Here is a 4,485-nt window from a genome sequence, read left to right as displayed (position 1 = left end):
ACTAAATCAGAACCTCACACAGAATATGTCCTCAAATTTGTTGAATTGATTTTCAAAGCCAAAGTCCAGTAAGACCAAACTAATACCTAACTTCTTTGTTTGTTTGTTTGTTTGCATTTTTCCTAGGAGTAAAACAATGCTGATGGTTATAGTTTATGAGTGCCTGCTGTGTGGCTGGTACTGAGCTAGCACGCTAATATAGACACATCACATCAGCGTAATCCCTGCAGCTACCCTGTGTGATCTATATTTGCATTGCCTCTGCAAATGAAACTATTGGAGCTCGGATAGGTTAACTAACCCACTCAAGGTCATAGAGCTGGGAAACGGACTTCAGGCTTGAACCTAGAACTGTTTTACCACGGCTTCTCCGTGTATCACACTGCTACTCCTTACCACCAAGTATGATAGATCTTAAAGTCATCAGGGCTTAACCCCTTTTGTATTTATTCTGGGTTAGGGCTAAAGAAAGGAATTGTCAGTTTTAGTGGCTTGCTGCTCCTTTTCTCAGAAGTGGGTTATAGGGATGTCTGGTTACAGGAGTCCCTGTAACTCTGGTTATAGAGATGATTACTCATCTTCCTGCTTCTTATCCCTTCTGGCTATTTCAGTCTTGCACATATCTTTAGAAGAGCAAAATAAAACCAATCCCGTTTCCAAAATTCATCCATCTTTCCCAGTTACATTTCTAAGCAAACCTGCAGGGACACAAGCCTCACAGTAAAGTCCCACCATCAAATGAGTCCAGAAGTTCTCCCTGCTCCTGAAGGGTTTTACAATCCACCTGAAGTGTTTGACCAGTGACATCAAGAGTGGCAATTTTCCATCCAAATAAAGCAGGCTGCATCTTTCTTTATTTCCTTTCAAGAAATGGTGTGTGTGTGTGTGTGTGTGCGTGTGTGTTGGGGGGTGGCTTTAGTTCATATATACATTTTATATGTCTTATCCCATTAGATTGCCATTGTGTTTGTCTTGCCTTTACAGGATGGAGTAAATTCTAAAGAATTTGGGGAACTTTAAAATCCACTGAGCTTCCCTGCATTGATATTTTACTCCGCTGCAATGCAACTCCAAACTATTATTCTAGACCCAGTCAAATATAACTTCCATGCAATATTTTCTGATTATTTAAAGCAGAATTAATATTTCCATAAAAGTTTGCACAAACTTAACAGTATCAATTACCACACAAAATAATTATCTTAAAGCAACAAGAAAGCCCACTGCATGGGAGAACATATTTGCCATTGGTATCTCTGATAAGGGTTTAATCTCCAACATTTACAGGGAACTAATACAACTTAACAAAAGGAAGATAAACAACCTAATCAAAAAATGGGCAAAGGACCTAAATAGACACTTTTTGAAAGAGGACATTCAGAAAGCCAAGAGACACATGAAAACACGCTCAAAGTCACTAATCATCCAAGAGATGCAAATCAAAACAACAATGAGATATCACCTCACACCTGTCAGAATGGCTATCATCAACAAATGACAAGTGCTGAAGAGGATTTGGAGAAAAAGGAACCCTCCTTCACTGCTGGTGGGAATGCAGACTGGTGCAGCCACTGTGGAAAACAGTATGGCGTTTCCACAAAAATTTAAAAATGGAACTGCCATTTGACCCAGTAATACCACTTCTAGGAATATATCCCAAGAAAACTGAAACACTAATCAGAAAGAATGTATGCACCCCTATGTTCAAAGCAGCACAATTTACAATAGCTAAGATTTGGAAACAGCCTAAATGCCCATCAGCAGATGAGCAGATTAGAAAACAATGATATGTCTACACAATGGAATACTATGCTGCTATAAAAAAGAAGGAATTCTTATCATTTGCAGCAGCATGGATGGAACTGGAGAGCATTATGCTAAGTGAAGTAAGCCAGGCAGTGAAAGAAAAATACCACATGATCTCACTCATTTATGGATAATAAAGAACATTATAACCTGTTGAACAAAAAGATAGATACAGAGGCAGAGAAGCATCAGACTGTCAAATTACAGCGGGAAAGCTGGGGAGTATTGGGGGTGTGTGGGTAAGAGATCAACCGAAGGACTTGTATGCATGCATATAAGCATAACCAATGGACACAAGACACTGGGGGTGGAGGGGGGCACGAGGGCATGTGCTGGGGGTAGGGGAGGCCAGAGGAAGGTCAATGGAGAAAAAAAAGGAGACATATGTACTACTATTTGTAATACTTTAAACAATAAAATAATTTTTTTAAAAAAGGGAAAAATAATTTATCAAATGTGAAAAAAATAATAATTATCTTTGTACTTATTTATTTACCCATCACAGACTTTCATTAAATACCCTGTGATTAGGAATCACATCATATTAATCTTTTTCTTCCTCACTGATCACATGGCATTTAGTAGATCCTCAATAAGTTCTGAATGAATTCTATATACACACAGGTTATTCATCCTCTTTTAAAACACTTTGAATGACAGCTCACTATTTCAAGATTTTATTGTTGTGCAGATAAATTATGAGGTCAAATGTCTTTCCTTTTTTAAGTCATTTTTTATTTAACACATTTTAATCAAATAGTAACTGCAGTAAATAAACACTTTGAAAAACAGGCAGGTATTCCCCCATATCTGAAGGAACACAACTGCTGATGTCCATGGTTAAACAATTCAAGGATGGCTTGGAAATTTCTAAAGCCATTTGAAAAAAAAAAAAAAAGAATCCATATCAACAGGATTGCAGTACAGTTACTTCAAAGGCTAAAATGTCTATAGTATATCTACGTGGTTTTATTAAGAGGGGTTGAGTAGCACCTGTATAGCATGACATTCTTGTCTTTAGCCTTAAAGGAAAAGGCAATCTTTTCTGTTTGCACCAGTTTCAAATATTGCTGAAGTAAGGCTCCCTTAAAATGGATCACTACAGTGCTCATTCACATGAGAGAGTTCAAACATGTAGTCAAAAGACAAATATGGGTTTTCATGATCCTTTTTTTTATTGACTTGGTTAATTGCATGAAATGAAGGATAAACACGCACATGCATATCTGATCCACAAAAGCCCTGGGTACATCAGAATGCAAAATATAACATGTCCAAAATAGACTTGGATCACCAGGCATATAAAATGGAAGTGAAGCCTGTCTCAGTTGCCTTTCCCTTCCTCAGCACTCCCCCATGGAGTCCTTTCTCTACTTCAACCAAAAAGAAAGGAACCTCAGAAAGGCAAGGCATTCTGATAAAAATGTTAGTTTAGCTTTAATTTAAAAGGATCAGCTGGTCCTGGTCTTGGAAGGGGGATGCATTACTCAGGTGAACACATATGGGGGAACTTGACCTGGCTACCTCGTGGCACAGAGAGAGATTAGAGAGATTCAGCTGTTCTTAGAATTCCAGGTAGTCATCCACAGCTGTCACTCACGTTTGGGTTCTCTTTTATGTGGCTGCATTTGGAAATACTCTATATGAGGCATGTTTAGACAAAGGGAAACACTTATACCTGGAATTTATATTCTCCCAAGTCATCTTTCAGTCTTCTTGGTAAAGGCAGTGCCCAGACGGCATGGGTGCATTTGTTGATGGTGCGTCTGCAGAGATGCTGCAGCGGTGGTTCTCATGTGTAGAGCGGTTTGGCCAGATGCAGGTGGACCGAGCCAGCGCGGGGAGCGGGGAGGAGGGAGGCTTCTACGCCGGCCCGCTTATCCCCGCACATCTCAACATAGAAGTTGATAGGTGAACCACACTATCAAATTGCTTCAGCTTGGACTTGACACAGACGATGCAGTCCAATCGGAATTTCCCATCTTGATATTCAATTCACAGATTAATTGGTCCAGCTGATGTTTTCACAGAGATTGTCAGTAGGTAGTCTGGATGCGCACTATCTCTAATCAAGAAAGTCCCTTCTTGGTGTCTCTCTTAATTTCTCTTTGGCTGCATTCACAGTCAGACCTCCCCAGTACCAACATGTTTGACTGAGCTCTCGCAAGACCCTCGCCAGATGCGCAGCCTCTGGGGACGGCTCCTCCTCGGACCCCGCGTTCCCCTGCCTGCTCCGCGTCCCTTCCGCTCCATTCCCAAAGGGCTTCATGCACCTTAGGGTCATGGGCGAAGGGTCACCACAGCAAACACAGCTGGCCGTCCCAGCTGGGGTCAGAGAGGAACGCACGTCCTTCCTGGAAGTCAGTGGGAACCCCAAATTTTGCAGAGAATCCAGAATCGTGGAGGAGGGGGAGGGGAACTGCTTGTGCTTTCTCCCCAGGTCCTGGTGCACGGATGGCAAAGACCCCCTCAGGCGTGGTCACCCACAGCTTGCCGGGTTCCACACCCTGTAGTGCCTCGGAGCTCCTGGGTTCAGAACCAGAGCCAGGAGCCTGGAGCTTGGAGGTGCACGAATTGCCAGGCCGGCAGGGGTCGGGGGCGCGGCCTGGCGGCCACTCCCTCCCCTGTCTTTCAAGTATTGAGCTGAGCTCATTTTCCCAGACACTTCCATCTTTGCTC

At 42.2% G+C, this 4,485-nt stretch overlaps 1 pseudogene; it reads right to left on the bottom strand.

The window, feature by feature from the left end:
* Positions 1 to 3,478: 3,478 nt before the first annotated feature.
* On the bottom strand, positions 3,479 to 4,090 carry LOC103285479 (suppressor of cytokine signaling 2-like; annotated as a pseudogene).
* Positions 4,091 to 4,485: the final 395 nt, after the last annotated feature.

The sequence above is a fragment of the Eptesicus fuscus genome, chromosome 6 (assembly GCF_027574615.1).
Source record: "Eptesicus fuscus isolate TK198812 chromosome 6, DD_ASM_mEF_20220401, whole genome shotgun sequence".
Taxonomy (NCBI): Eukaryota; Metazoa; Chordata; class Mammalia; order Chiroptera; family Vespertilionidae; genus Eptesicus; species Eptesicus fuscus.
The sequence above is the reverse complement of the archived record's forward strand: the minus strand, read 5'-3'. Positions and strand labels throughout refer to the sequence as shown.